Raw genomic sequence first — 15,934 nt, 5'->3', positions numbered from 1 at the left:
TCAAGTGCTGCTCTCTTGCATGCTCTTACTTGCCAACAGAAAAATATCTGTATGGCTAAAGAGGAACTACTTAGCTATCAGTCAATCTCAAGGAGAAGGCTTGTACCAACAGCTGATTTTCCATAACTATTACCAACTATGGATTAAAAAGCTGCTTCTAAATGCCTGAGAGGTTAAACAATTTATTAGTTTTATGATGTTGAATGGTTGATATTAGAGACAATCAGATGCCTCCAGAAATAAATAGTGGTGTTGAACTTTTTCTTGTCCAAATTTTATTAGACAAGAAAATATATTATTTTGTATTATTCCACACTGTCATGTGCTTTTGCCCCTTTTCTGGATGGAACTGCACATTAACTGGAGGTTTGTTCCTTTTGTTTTCCTGCAGAAATTGTTGAGCTTTTAATTACACTGAAGAAAATGGCGTATGCTGCAACAGAGGACTGCCAGAGTCTTTTCAAAATAATTTGAGGAAGCAAGGTAATTGTTTGCTTAGCTGACAGCTTGAGGAATGGGACTGGGCTCTCCAAAAGCCAAAGCAACACTTCAGGTGGTAATGGCAGCTGAATAGAAGCGGATCTTAACTCTTTGTAGGCTGGAAGAAAACAGTAAGGGAAAGAGTATTTTCAACTAGCAGGGGATGGAACTGGTATTTCAATAAGAGCTTTTGCCTAAGAATGCCTGGAAGTAAAACTGGACAAAGAATATTAATATAAACTGCTTAGTGGGTGCAAAGCTAATCTCTAATTAAAGTTACTTGCTTCTTCTGGCCAGATGCTCCAAAAGAATCAAGACCCCTTCTCAGCCTCTGTGGCAAAGGGTGCTGGGTGAAGTCCGGGTGTTTCACCCTAATGGAAGCACTTAACAGCATAAACCTATAGTAGTACCCTATTGTAATCCTGGCTGTGCAGCTTTGTCCTGTAGGGCTAACCCAGTGGGAGCCCTTGAAAAAAATGTCAGACTTGTAACTGACTGTAACGTGAACCCAAAAGTGTATGCATCACTCCGCAAGGGTTAACATTAGACTCTCTTGCAGTACTTTACTTGAATAATTTCCTTGACAGAAGTGACTATCGGTATACCAGGCTTGGAAGTACTGATTTAACCGCAGGACTGCTGTCTTGAAGTTTTTAAAGACTAGCCTCCTGTCTCAGATTCTCTGATCCTCACATAAAGGCATGCTTTCCTGTGAGCCCGCTGAGAACTAAGCCCCAGAGCTACTTTGTAGAGGCAGGACTTGCCATGTGTTCAGGGCTCAGGATTTGCACTTGTCTGCTCTAAATTTCCAAGAATCTCAGCTCAACTTTTAGACTAGAGTACTTGAGTTAGAAAACGGGCCTACGAAGTTAATCAGGCCCCGCTGGCTGACCACTTCAGGGCTAACCAAAAGCTAATGCACATTACTGAGGGCAGTGTCCAAACGCCTCTTGAACACTGACAGCCATGGGGCATCTTTCTCTCATTCCCAATACCAATCCCTTAATCTCTCTTAATAATTCCCATTCCAGCTGGCTCTCCCATTTTTCCTCTCTGTGCTTCTGTCCTCCTCCCCAGCCGTATTTTTAATCCCTCCAACTCTGCCCTGCAGCCCAGAGCTACAAGAGGTGACTGTTCCCCATGGCATGGGCAATCACTGCTTTAGGGGGGCACCTGGGGAAAGACGAGCATACTGATACTACAGCATCCTCACTCCCAGAAGTGATGTGCATGAATTAATAAACAGTTGTTTTATTCCCTGCCTTCGTGGCAGTTTTTTACAGTCCCTTTTCATGGAGTAATGGGTACAGCTACACCAGCTGGGCACGTGTGGGCCCAAATGGGCCGCTGGGAGGTCCTGCTGATGCTGCTGCAAGGCCCCAGGGGGTCAACACTGTCTGGGCAGTGTGGAAAGCACAAGGGGGAAGGAGGTTAGGGTCTGGCTGTGATGTAGGGCCAGAGGGTGCCCAGCACATGTAGACCAAAAAAAAGCCCAAAGGCAGCTTCAGGCGCTAAGGTGAGGGGCAGCCCCAAGCCACGTTCAGCATCCTGCCCAGTCCTGCTGGGCACCCAAAGGCAGCCCAAGATCTATCATTAATACTAAAAATTGTTGGCCTTTTTTCTCCATACACCAAACATATTGAACTCAGCTCTTCAATGGTCACTCTGACCAAGACAGCCGCCTACCATCACCTCTCCCACAAGACCTTCCCTATTGTCAAACAACAATACGTGAATAGAAGAAGTTTTATATATATTTCTGCATGGCTGTGTGTGTACCACAGGTGTGTGGTGTTTAAACATTCACAGTTAGAGTCTGAGACACAGCTCTGAATGCCACATCGCAGAACAGAGCTGAATTCATGCCTGGCTAAAGAAGGAAGTTAAATAGTTCTGCTCTGGGAATCAGTTCAACAGAGGACCAGGCTTTATTCAAGTCTTCATTGCTTCACTGTTAAAAAATAAAAGAAAAAAAAAAGAAAAGTGCACTAAACTGTGCTGAAGTGTGACTGTAAACAGTTGAACCATTTAGCTGGAGTGCTTCGTCCACAGCCTGACAAAGTTCAGGCCTGACTCATTTCATAATTCATGTTTTGTCCCTTCTCTCAGCAGAGGGTAAGCTGGTGTACTTTTTTTTTTTTTTTTTTTTTTTTTTTTTTTTTGGTGTTAACAGAATCAAGCAATTTGTAGACTGTAGGAAAATAAGAAGTTACTTGCTTATTGTTTCTTATTTTCAAATACTCTGCTAAGGACTCCTAGATACTGTGAGCTCACGAATGCTTAATGTCTAAACTTGATCAAATCTGCACAAGCTTCATTACTTCTCCTACTGCAAGGAACACTAATAGGACACACAGGACACGGCTGTGCTGAAGGTTAGGACACGGTGTGCAATTTGACTTCCTACAGGTGTAAAGTGGCTGGCACTTTTCTCATGGGTATCAGCAGCTTCAACCAGTTTGATAGCAGGTATGAGCAGAAGTCGTTTGTCCTGACTTTGAAGCAGTTTGAGCTGTGACCTGGAAGAGTAAGCCTTTTATTGTCAGTTCGGGTTGCATAAGAGAAGCTATAAAAGCTGATTGTAGATAAAGTAACATATCAGGCTGTCATGATCTGCGTTGCAGGAAGGCACTCACTGAACAGACAATACTGCTGCCTGCCTCCATGTCACAGAGGGGTTCTTGTTACAGCTCAAGCTCTCTGGAGGGGGTCAAAGAAGCTATCAAGCCATGAACAGCCGAGGTTAAGGTGACCCTAAAATGAGAAATTGTTGCAGTTCATAATCCCAACATTTATCCTATTTTTATCTCATTACCCACCTGTGCAAAGTATGCAGCTTTCTGGGTATACTTGGATAACGTGCTCTAGTGATGCATTTCATCAGTCAAGTATATCAACCGCACGAGCCTGTACAGCCTCCACGAGCTGACATAAATAACAGCGCAGAAGCTGCTCCTGTGTTTGACCCGATGGGCAACGAGCCATGTGGAGGGGCTGAGGGGCTGTTGGCTGCTGAATTGGACTAACTTAGGCTTATTGTAGCTGTTGATAGCTTGATAGCTTGGAGTTGATAAAAGTGATTTCAGAAATGTTAAATAATTATTTCCTTGCACTTGTGTGGTGCACAAATGTTGCTTTTACTTACATGAGGAAAGAATATGCACAAGAGCTGGCAAAAGTTGAAGCCCATTCTCCTGTACTTAATATCTGCAGCAGGAGGATGAAGACAACACTTCCATGCGTAGCTTCTTGGTACAATTTGAGAAGCCTTTTGTACTATTCACCTTATGGCAAAACTAGGGCAGAAATGTTCACTGGGAAGCTCTCTGCATGCATGGTGGGAGAGATGCTGTTTTCTTCTACAGATTTCACTTTCTTGCAGTATCCACAGCTTTATATTTTCCAGGTTGTATTGCGAATCCTTTCCCTCTGTGGATATTACTCCTTAAAAAAAAGGAAAATAAAGGAAATAAGGAAAGGAAGATAAGGAACTAGAAGTGTGGAGGATGATGATGACAGATGGGGAGAAATGTGTCGGATAACTATTATCCCCTAAAAAGGGTAGTTAGTCTACATGGCTTCCATAAGGTAATATGGGACCAACAGTGTGCATTTGTAAACTGAGCTGATCAGAGCTCAGGCTGGGCTGTGATCTTATGAGCAAGTTTTTGATTCTGTTTCTTCCAGAAAGACTTGAATCGGGATGTATTAATGACTCAGAAAACAGATCTAGGAAGGGCGTACTGTGCTTTTGGTGTCTGGAAGCAAAAATATGTAGTTAGTAATGAGTTAGCATGACTAGCAGTACAGTGAGCAGATCAGGTTTAGAGGGTAAATTCTCCTTTTTGAACAGAAAATGATTATTTTCACTGCAGTGAAAATTGCTTATTTAAAGTTACTTAAATAAAATTACTTATTTCTCAGTTATTTATTTAAAAAACAGAAATCTGTTTCAGTGAGGAGGGGCTGGAACATGTCCCCTTGCTGCTCATCCTGAGCGGCTCCAGAGCAGGTGAGCTGGTTGGCAAGAGCACACTAATAAGCCACCTGAGTGGCAGATGTATCCAGAAAAATCAGTTTAGCCTTCCATGAAAAAGATGTTGATGGTACAGAAGGCAGCAGAAAGAGGAGGTGTAGCTGGAGAGTAAGTGCAGGCAGAAAGTCAGGAGGATGGCAGACAGGGACCCAAGCAGCAGAGACAGATTTCCTGCACTGTGGACTTCTGTTGCTGCTGGTTAATTTGCTAAATGCAAATTTGCATGCTTCACTGCCGACAGAGCTGTTTGGTTGTTTGGTTTCCTTTTTTTTTTTTTTTTTTTTTCTTTTGGATAGGAGGACATGACAGTAAAGCACTTTGAGAGACAGAGGTTAGAAGGCAGGTCAGACCAGGTCATGGGTAAAATCTGAAGACAAACTGAGATTCAGCAGAGGAGAGTTTCAGAAGGAAGAATGACGAACAGGAAATGAAGCTACAACAATAAACCTTATCCTGAAAAATGCCAGATTGTTTTTCATTCCAAAAAAATATCTCCTCGGTTCTCAGGGTAGGACTCCATTTGGTGGGATCGTAGAGAAAACAGCGAGTTCACTGGGGAAAATGGGACATGCCAGATGTCCAGATGCTGGGTGAAGTGCTGTGCTCTTCCTGTTGCAGTCAGATTTCGCATACATGAAATTTAGATTTCTCAGGCTAAAGGTCTGGGGTGATAAATGACCCCTGCAGACCAGAGGAAGGCTATTCATTGTCCCGTGCCTGTGAATTCAGGTAGGCCTGATGTGTGATGTAGAGAACAGAACTGTGATGTAGAGAACAGAGTTTTCTGCACACAGATGTGATTCTTACAGCAGGAACTCTCCTTGTCTGCATTGAAAAGGAAAAAATGTGCTAGAGAAAGTCATGAAGCTGAAGAAGAGGGAGAGAGAGCTGCTTGTAGTTCCCAGTGCTCCCTTGAGACCGAGGTTTCCTTGCTTCTCTCTTGATGTAGCAGCCCTGTGGTTTCCTTGGGCTGGTTTTGGTGTAACATATGCCTTTTTGGGGAATAAATAGTTATGTGTTAGCTTGTGTATAACACAATATTTACGGTTCACTGGATTTTAACAGCCTTGTCAGCTAGAGCACAAAGCCCTCTAAACCCCGCATTCCCCTCATAAAAACTTTTCAGAAATGACCTCGTTACCTCACTTGCAGGAGGAAAACACAAGATTTAGCAGTAAAGATTTATAGAACAACAGTGATTTTAGATGCTGCCTGGCCTAGTGCTGAATGCCTTCTTTCGTCCAAAGGTACTCAGACAACAAATATCTTCTCCTAGACTGGGATGGTCAGCCTTTGGTGCTCTTTCCATGTGTTATAAGGATTAGGTTTGGATCACTAAGTGTTGGATTAAGGACTGGAGTTTGTTTGTGAGGATGTTTTGGTAGGTTTAATAATATTTAGGAGCAATAGTATGGATGGATGCTCATAGTAGGAGTTCTAACTTGCAGTTCTTTTGAAAGAAGGGGAGAAATTGTTCTCTTTTTTAAATCCTGGTCAAGAGTTAATGGCTCTAAAAGTTAGCTACAACTTGAAAAGGTCATTGTACTTCCTGGTATGTGACAGTCTTTGTGTCTCAAAAGGATTTTCTGGAGGAGAAGGGGAGATGGAACAACTCATATGGTGGGTAAAACCTCCATTGCCCGTTTGGTGGTTGTCATCAATGTAAAATAAGGAAATCTGAGCTTCCAGACTGACAAATGATTTAACTACCCAGCCTTTAGACAGAGGGCTGTTTGGTTTGCTTTGCCAGCTATCTACATATTGGAAATATATAAAAAAAACATCGTGTGACAGGGCTCTTACAGAAATCTTGAGTCATTTCTCTTTGCCAGTCATCTTTGGTGACTTGATTACCTTTGCAGTCATGGCATGTCACTTGGGAGTATTATGTCATGATTTCCCAGACTTTGACACAAGCTAAAATGTATGGAAAGGCTTTGGGTTTGAGGATTAAAGGATATCACACCAGGACATGACAAGGAAGCTCTAGGAAGATGAAAATGCTTGTGGTTTTATGAAGAAATGTAAGGAATGTGGAGTATTTCACTTCAATAAATGTCAGTCTCCAGCTTCCAGCTCTCAACTGCTGAGACAATTTCCTCTAACCTGAGCAGAAGTCTGGCAGGACAACAACCACGCTAGGAAATGTGGCTCTCAGCCTCTGTCATGACATGGAGGAAAATGTTTACTTTTTTTTTTTTTTTCTTTCTGGTAATTCCATCATCTTTGAGATACTGAAATTCTGGTTCTAAAGGTGCCTTGGCCTTTCAGAGGCCAAGCCTCACCCTGGATAACAAGGTAGCATGTATTGCATTGCCACAGGGCCCTTTCCACATCAAAGGTCAAGGTATACAAGAAAGGGTTTTATTTCTGCAAGTGCAATAAGCAGCTCCTGCAGAAGAGCTGGGGCCAAAATGGGTGGAAGAAGGAAGAATGAGGGAAGAAGGAGAGCAGCAGAGGGATGCCACTGAAGCAGCAGATAAGCTGCAACTCCTTCCCTATTGACATTTGCAGCCACAATGGTGAGTCCTCAAGGAGCTGTGTCAACCAGATGGATATTTCCCTAGGTCACTGTGTCCTTCTCCAGCTGCTCAGTGGAAAGTGTTTTTGTATCTGTAGCCAGAATTAATTCCCCTCATCTGTTCTCTCTGCTTACCTATTGCTGGCTCTGGCAGTCAGAGCCACAAATCCACTAGATGCCTGTTGGACGTGTGAATGGGGGCTGCCCCTGTCATCCCCACGTGTCGCAGAAGTCACTGCCCTGTTTGAATGCTTGGGCTTTGGGCTTTCATCACAGTCAACTGGAAGCTGCAGCTCCATGGCCAAATGGTACCCAGACAGCGAAGGACATTTTAATACCAAATCCACGACCAAATCAATTTGCTGCAGTAAGCTACTTAGTGGGCCCATCTGGTAGTCGCTAATTTACAGGCCGGGCCATCTGCCACTGTCACAAGCTGGTAAGAGTAGAAAAGTTACCCAACACAGCCAACAGTTTAGCTTTGTTTTAAATTCTTCTTCCCCTCAATGCTGTGTTCTGTTTCACTGCTAGCTGTCGGTAATGGCAGTGGTTTCTGTTCTGAAATCCGTATTTCTCAAACCCTGGATAATCTTGTGCAGCAGGGAGACGCTGCTGCTGTGACTCAGCAGCTGCTGCCGGTATGTTTGTGCAGCATCCAAGCTGCTGACAGCAGCGTGGAGTGGTTTAGGAAGCTGTGTTTCTACCCAGCGCCTGCATATTTTAGCTTGCTGTGACAGGATATGTGGGAAACTTATTCTAAATATATGTTATTAAAGCCACAGTCCTTGGAGTTGCAGAACGGCTTCTGCCCTAATGGAAACAAACAGATAAGACTGCTCTTTATGATTTAGGCTGCGTAACGTGGAGAGCAAATCTGTCAAGAGCTGCAGATTTGCTCTCTGGGTTGTTTTTCAATGTGTGTGGGGAGTGAGGGATGAAGGTAGGTTGCAAATTCTTCAGTAAAGGTCAGCCCTGAAGAGTGACATTTCTGCAATCGGTGCAAAATGCGCCGTGTCAGTGCAGGGTCAAAGAGCTGCTGGAGCTTTGGAGGCTGCAGCAACTGGAGAGCACAGATCCTGATGGCTGGAATAGTGTTGTGTCCCCAGCCCATTGCATAGTAATGTTTGTTCCTCGAAGTAGTCAATGCTTGGCTGTTTCTTCTTTCAGATGAGATTTCAAAGCAACCACCAGCTTCGGCTGCTGGAACTTCCCTGACGCTGTGCCTGTGCAACCTGAATACTCGGCTAAGGGCAGTTTAATTTCTGCCCTCACTGTGTCATCCATCTCTTTGAACACTCATCTGCTCAAGCTGGGCACCCTCCTTTGCAGGAGTGACCTAGTGCCACTTTTGTTCAAGGTCTGCATGACCAGCTCTTGTCATTTGCTTGTGGTGGAGCAAATGACAAGAGCTTCTTCAAGAGCTCCTTCTGACTGGAAGGAGCCTGAGTCTGAACACTGCTTTCCCTTGAGAACGTGTTTAGGTGCCCTTCAGAAAGGGTTGGCATTTAATCCACTCTTGTTCTGCGCAGGCAGGGCTCTGGCAGCCTGAGCGGTGGAGGTGGTGGTACACAGGATTTCCGTGGTCTTCAGCTGTCGCTGTGCAGAGGGTGGAAACTGAGTCAGTGCAACAGAGCCAGCACTGATCTTCTGAAGGTTTGACCCTGGGAACTCCTTTGGGTTTCCCTGGATTAAGATGGAAGTCATCCTAGAGGGAAAAACCCTCAGCAACAACAAAGGCTTGTGAAAACAGCTTTTTTGTCAACCAGGCAAAGACCCAAAGCCGTTCCCTACTGCATGAGACTAATGGTATTCAGCCTGCCGGGACAAAAGCTTCCTACTGGAAGTTTAGGGCTGGGATTTTTATTTTTTTTTTCCATCTGAGCATGGTTTTTGTCACTTACTGTGATTGAATGTGATATCCTTTGGGGGAATATTAATTGAATTCTCTGTAAGCCTCTGCTCTAAGAACTGGGAGGGCCCAGAGGAAAGATTACCAATAGGGTTCCTATGTCTAATGTGATTAAAAATTATTTGGCTGCAGAAAAGAGAATGTTGTTGTTCTCCATTGTATTTCTCTGCAGAGATAACACTGATGCTGACTGCAGAAGAGATAGGTCATACAAGTTTAATTTGAACAGCTATAAAAAGAAACTTGCAGTAGGGCTGCTCATTGGAAATTTAGTAAAGAGAAGTTACTACCATAGCTCCGTGTAATCCCAAGGAGGCCTCTTCATCTACTCCTCTTGGAAACCAAGCTGTCAAGGAAGTTAAGCTGGGAAGTTGTATGAATATCATGTTAGACCTGAAAGGCAAAATAATCTTTTTTTTTTTTTTTTTTTTTTTTTTTTAAATGATGAAATCTGGGAGCTGGGCACTGAGCTTTGTTGTTTTCACAAAGCTCAGAGACAGGAGGCTCAGGTGAAATCACCAGCCCAGGGTTACCCTAGGTCTCTTTGCAATAGTCGTGATGGGCACAATGATTGTTAAGCTCTCCTTATCTCCCGTTACTTCCCTACTAGAGACAGACTGTCCACAGGGGCCATTTTTGCTACTGGAAAGATCCTTCAGTTGCAGAAATTTGGGTTAAGGCAGCTGTGATGATTCGGGCTTTGCCCCCAGGTGCATTACATTTATCATGGAGGCTATAAATGAGGCTGAAAGGCCGCAGGCTGCTGTAGGAGGGGTAAAAAGAGAGGAGTGGGTTAGGAGTTCCTGCACCTGAAACATGGATGTGACTGCTCTAGCTCCTGTGTCATTGAAGCCTGTGATATATTTTGGCCAGGAATTTACTCCTGGGAGAGGCACCACACCTCCTGCAGCATTTGAATCAGAGGAACTCAGCCATGGGACCAGGAGCCGTGATGTCCTCCTCCCCTGACTGTGCAGCCTTGCCACCTCCTGCTTGCGTGCTGAGAGTGTGGCACTGCCCAAAGGCACCCTCCGTGCAGAGGGTGAAAGCAAGTCTCAGCTATTGAACTGGTGTGCAAAGGCAGAGAGTTGGGTGTAGATACTGCAGTGGACTTGCCATCTCTGCCCCTAGGTTGAATGGCTGCCGAGGGCTTGTAGCTTTGCTGTATGGATACTTTGGAAATGAAGGTGAGAGGGGCTTCAGCCTCATTTGTGTGACTTCTACTTGCTTAATGAGGGTGGATCAGCATTGGCCTTGCAGTTCTTGTGTGGAAGATGCTCCACTGGCAAACAACACTCCTTTGTCTTTGGCTTAAGTTAATCATTGACTTAATTTGTGGTTATTGCTTTCCTTGTTGTAAGGTTGTTTTCTAAGTGAAATTGCAGGTGTGTCTCTAACTTATGTTTTCACCTGTAATTTCAAAGCTTCTAGGTGTGTGTTTTATGGAAGAGGCAAAATCTTGCTATGTGTGAAATACCCTGAAAGGTCTGAGCGAGACACATGCAAGCTGTGCAAGTGCAGCTTCAGCTTCTGAACAGCAGGGAGTATTTCACAGCGAGGGAAAAGGCACTTGCAAGAGGTGAAATATACCTTTAAAAACTACTTAAGAAAACAAGTAATTTCCTCATACTGAGTCTGGGCCACTCTGTTTGGTTTCTGAGTTATTGCTGCCTGTCTTGTCATTACCCTTGTGTGTAAATAGCTTGTACAACCTTTTTTTTTTTAACATAGCTTGTGATATAACCGGATAGAAACCCAACTGATTGGCAGTGCAGTCATCTAACATGTTCTCATAATGCATCATCTTTTCTCTTTGAGGGGTTACAAGACCTTGTTTTTCAGAGGGAAAGAGTGATGAGCTCTTAACTTCAGTAGCGTTTATAGATTAGAGAACATTTCGCTCAAGCCTGGTTAAAAAAAAAAAAAAACTTCTACGTAATTGACTTATTTTAGGGTTTATGTAGATATTGAAATTCAATTGTTAACCTAATCAAGCAATGCAGTGTTTTAATGTAACTGCCAAGGAGTAAGGATGGACTGTGTTCATGTTCATTATTGCATTGAACAAATCTTCAAAGCTCCTTGCGGAAACTGGGACAGAACGGAAGGCAAGATGACTTTCCTATTTCTAGCCCCAGCAAAGTATCAGGGCTTTAAGACTGGCTACTTCTTTGCAATGTGGAGGAAAAAAAAAAGCCATCTTTCTATCCTTTTCCAGCAAAATAGCAATGTCATGATGCTAAGGGTACAGTTTTAGCTGTAGAATATTTGAGCTTAACTAGTATGACTTTGAATTTGAGGCCTCTGTATAAAGGCTTAACTTGGTCCTTGCTGAATAATACATCCAAGTGAAGGACATTCATTTAACACAGCCCATTTTCTGTAATGCAATCCTCCTCACTCTTCTTCTTGCCAGGGCTCCCTACAGAAGCTGTATGTGAAGGTAAGCCTCTGGCTGGTATTGCTCCGAGATGACTAATCGCACACATACCTGCAGGACCTGAGATCTCACAAGCCTTAGACAAGCAGAAGGTAGATTTGAAAAGAAAAAAAAAAAAAAAACACAAACCCTGGGGGTGTTGTTAGCTCTGTTTTTCCCACCAAAATTATATCTGTGAGGGTAAAAAAAAAAAAAAAGTAGAAAACTGCAGTTTGTCTTCATTAGCTCTTAGCTTTGCTAACTCAACCCTATGGATAATCCTGTGCTCTTGGGAGGCGATGCTGAAACGTCTTATGAAGAGGCTGAGTACTGGCAGCTCCTGCTAATGTTAAACATACGCTGGGTAATGAACGTGGTCGTGCTTCAGGGAGATGTAGCAGTGCGGGTGAGTAATGCTTTTGTAGTGTAAAGCAGAGCTCTTGTCTTTGCTAATAACAGTCATCTGCTTGTGTGGTACTGAGCAGAGGTGTTGTGCTGATCCTGTGAATTAAAGGCAGAAGGCCCGTGGGATTCACCTTCCTCGTGTCTGAGCCTAGCACTGCAAACTAGCCAGCCTTCTGCATTGCATCTCCAAGTTACCCAAACAAAACCGCTGCAGGATACGAGATCAAGGGATGACCATCCACGTTTTTTTTATGCAGGGAACAGCAACTTTGCTTTCCTGCCTGACAAGGCTCTCCATTCCTGATCTGTTCTCTCATCAACTTAGCCCATGGTCTCCGCAGCACTGTTGTAAATTGGCATCCCTCAAGGCTTTAATTTCTACTTCACAATGTGTGTTGACATCGTTGTGCAGTGACAAATCTTGTACTTCCTTGTGAAATTTGTGGCTTCTGATGAAGCCTTTCAAGTCCTCCACTGACAGCTGAGTTCATGGTTTTCAGCTTGCCTGTTAGCTCTCCCTTTGGTCACTACCAGGTGGCCCTGGAAAACACAGACAAAAAGCATGATAAAACATCTAATGACCTGCAATATTTGTGACAGTACCAGAGAACCATGTTACTACAGCACTGCCTCCATGACCAGCACATTTGTGCCAAGATTATGGACTGTAAACCCAATAATATATTGATCTGATTAGCATAGTGCCAAACCAGCTGGGAGGCTGATGTCCAAGTCTGCAGGGAGGTTAAGTGTAAATCCCCCTCAGGTGGAGGACTGAAGCTTAAATCACACCACGTTAGCCCTTAGGAGGGCATATGTGCCCTGCTGAACACTGCAGTGATTTCTGTTGTGCTTCTCTCTCTTCTGCAGACCTGTGTGCAGGCGAGCAGGTAGCAACCTTGTGCATGCCATGGAGTGAGCAGGGTAAGGTGAGGTCTTGTGGGCTGAGGACTGCAACTTGAATTACTCCTTCTAATATGCGTCCTTGCAAGCGCTTTTGTGTATTTACAACTTCTGATCGTGTTTCAGACAAAGAGCTGTAAAGGTAGAGCCCGCTATCTCAAAACTGCAGTTGAAAGCAGTGTTATATGTAGCTGTTTTTTTACTGCTAGCAACTTCAGCAGTTGAAATTGGACCCCAGAGCTTCAAAGCAGCTGCTTGCTTAAGGAAGTGCTGCTGAATAAAAGCTCCCTGCTCTGCTACCCTCCCCCTGCTTTTTCTACACTACCAGCTGTGTCAGCCCAGCAGCAAGGAAGAGAATTTGGCCTTGAAGTGAATCTAAAGAGGAGAGAGTGAGAAGAGAGGTGGAGTTAGCAATAGCAGCCTGCAGCATGGGAAGATGAGAAAGCAGAAGCAAAGAGAGAGATGCTTGAATCTCTGTGTGGGTGAGCTCTGAGGAGCAAGGGCTGAATAGAGGGGAGGACCAAGGAGTTTAAAGACTGAATACAGTGAAAAGGCAGGGATTAGATTCCTTTTTCTTTCTGGAATATCAATCAAAGGAAAAGGGTAAGGGGGACAAGGAGGAAGTGAGTGCAATCAATGCTGAATTCCAGGTAAAATAAGTTCCTTTAACAAAAAGGGGTGTGAAATGGGAAGAAACCCTACAATCTCTTCAGTGTAATGCAGGAAGCAAAGAACAATACGAGGCACGCGAGGCACAGTACTCCTACTTTGTGATATTTCTCACTTTTGTGTAACTGTGCTCTTAAGCTGTCACTGGCATTACTTTCCTGAACCCTTAGTGCAGTATTAGTGCATTGTCAAGTATTATGGTCTTGCAGAGTATGAAAGTAACAGGAAGATGCAACCATTTCTTCTTTCTTACGTGTTTTTTTTTCTTAACCAAATTTAGCAGAAACCTGGAGACGAGTAGGTGGCATTTACTTCTGATAGCACTACAGGCTTCCTTAGAGAAGTGTGGCTGTTAGCCAAGTCTAACAGATTCGGGTTCAACTCTGCAGATTTTAGGCAGCTCGAGGTAAATAAATCAGAACCAGCTCTTAAATACACGGAGTAAAAATAGCCCTATCCACTTTGAACTGCTGCAAGTGACTTGACTGCAGCTTTTTGTCTGGAAGTCTCAGGGAGTTGAAAGTTTGTACAAAAGTAAATAAAATTGGGGGACAATCTTGCTTATACCTTCTAGGGTAATGCCACAGCCAGTCTGCAACCCCATTTTATCTAAAGTGCTGCTGCTCTGTGTGTAACTGGTCCCCTGCAGTTGCTAACAGCTCGTGCTTACCTTTCAGTACTGCCCCCCTGGGAACTGGGGGAAGGCAGAGCACACAAGTGCCTTGCTCAGCTTCTCTTTCGTGGTGATGTAGGTACTTCACAGAATCTCAGAATTTCTAGGTTGGAAGGGACCTCAAGATCATGGAGTCCAACCTCTAACCTAACACTAACAGTCCCCACTAAACCATATCCCTAAGCTCTACATCTAAACGTCTTTTGAAGACTTCCAGGGATGGTGACTCCACCACCTCCCTGGGCAGCCTGTTCCAGTGCCTAACAACCCTTTCAGTAAAGAAATTCTTCCTAACATCTAACCTAAAACTCCCCTGGCGCAACTTTAGCCCGTTCCCCCTCGTCCTGTCACCAGGCACATGGGAGAACAGGCCAACCCCCACCTCGCTACAGCCTCCTTTGAGGTACTTATAAGGAACAATAAGGTCGCCCCTGAGCCTCCTCTTCTCCAGGCTGAACAAGCCCAGCTCCTTCAGCCGCTCCTCGTAGGACTTGTTCTCCAGGCCCCTCACCAGCTTCGTCGCCCTTCTTTGGACCCACTCAAGCCCCTCGATGTCCTTCTTGTAGTGAGGGGCCCAAAACTGAGCACAGTACTCGAGGTGCAGGGGGCCCAGTGCCCCAGCCAGCATCTTAACACAAAGATGATGGTTTTAATCTGAGATGTGCAAGGCAAGTAGCAGGGTTGGGTTGAGGGGTGGTCATTTCCTTGGGGCCATTTTCTTGCCATGCTGCTGAGCAGACAAGAGCACAGCCCCTCCAGTTCAGCTGTATCCAGCAGTGGTTACCAAACCCATGACTGTTTTGGTAGTCTTGGGTAACCACAGTGCTCTGCTTACCCTTCCTTTCCTTTGGCAATAGTAACAGACCAGTGACTCACTGTGAGAAAATAAAAAAACTTTTCTTTAGGGAAATTTTTCTGAATTCCGCATGCCTCTGATTGAGTTTGTTCTGTCAGGTGAGTACAGTTAAGGTGTTAATGGGAAGAGGCTAAACCTGCCTGTTCCTGTCCTGCTGATGTTTACTGAGGAGTGAAGAAAGAGGAGGTTAGTGTTGAGAAGTCAAAAACAATAGGCTTTAAAAAATAGGCAGTGCTCATGGAACCACTGAGCTTCTTGTCCTTTTGGAAGAAGCGCATGAGCTTTTCAGCTGCTACTAGCAGGCCATGGGAGCTTTGTTTTTCCCTTTTGGACAACAGGTTGTACGTGTATTTTCAGGAAAAAAAAAACTTGCTGTTTCTCATGATTTATCTGTTTGGGTGGGTAGTAGACACAATGAGCCAACACATGCTACTCCCTTGATTTTGGAGCCTGGGTAGTGTAGGTCTCTAGGAGTACAGTAACTAAGCTCTAAGAGCTGCTTTCAGCATAGTGAAATTGTAGGCTTAATTTTGGTGTGGCTGGTTTAAAAGCAGCACAGTTTTCTTTCTGCTTTGTCTTGTGGCAGAATGCCATGCCCTCCCAGATTCCTGCTGTGGTTGTGGTGGCTTTTGGAATTACAGAATAAATCTACTCTTTTCCTTCCTAGCTCTCCTTGAGCGAGCTGTGAAAGCCCTGCTCTCTGAAAGGCATGTTAGAAACCTTCATGCACCATAAGAGTATCAGAATGTGACGTGGGAGAGTAATCTGCATAATCAGATTTTGGGTTTTATCTGGGCTTTTTGTTCAGAAAAGGTTGTGTTCTTTGCTGAAATCTGCACTCTGACCTTTCAGCCCTTTTCTTACTTAGCATGCACCAGTCTCTGTGGCCTAAATGGCATGCAAAATGTTGTGGATCCCAGGTGAGAATTCAAAGTGAGCCTTCAAGTTGCAAGGACCTGAAATAAATGTGGAAATTTGATTTTAAGACAATAGAATGGCCTTCCTAGGATGGGGTACCAAGTGGGAAACGAAATAATTCAGCTTGTCTGATGAGGATTCAGGA

At 44.2% G+C, this 15,934-nt stretch overlaps 1 protein-coding gene across 9 annotated transcripts in view; it reads left to right on the top strand.

Annotated features, from left to right (window-relative positions):
* The first annotated feature begins 389 nt into the window (after positions 1-389).
* TRPM8 (transient receptor potential cation channel subfamily M member 8) overlaps positions 390-15,934 on the top strand; it is a 96,524-nt gene continuing 80,979 nt past the window's right edge. For 3 of the 9 annotated variants that reach the window (XM_068686191.1, XM_068686185.1, XM_068686187.1), the window contains exon 1: positions 9,706-10,133. The gene's annotated coding sequence lies outside the window, so the exon portion shown is untranslated. Of the gene's footprint in view, positions 484-9,705; positions 10,134-12,640; positions 12,700-15,934 lie in introns of those variants that run through there. The other 6 variants (XM_068686188.1, XM_068686186.1, XM_068686192.1 and 3 more) reach the window with 4 other exon arrangements.

This window comes from Anas acuta, chromosome 6, assembly GCF_963932015.1.
Source record: "Anas acuta chromosome 6, bAnaAcu1.1, whole genome shotgun sequence".
Classification (NCBI taxonomy): Eukaryota; Metazoa; Chordata; class Aves; order Anseriformes; family Anatidae; genus Anas; species Anas acuta.
The sequence above is the reverse complement of the archived record's forward strand: the minus strand, read 5'-3'. Positions and strand labels throughout refer to the sequence as shown.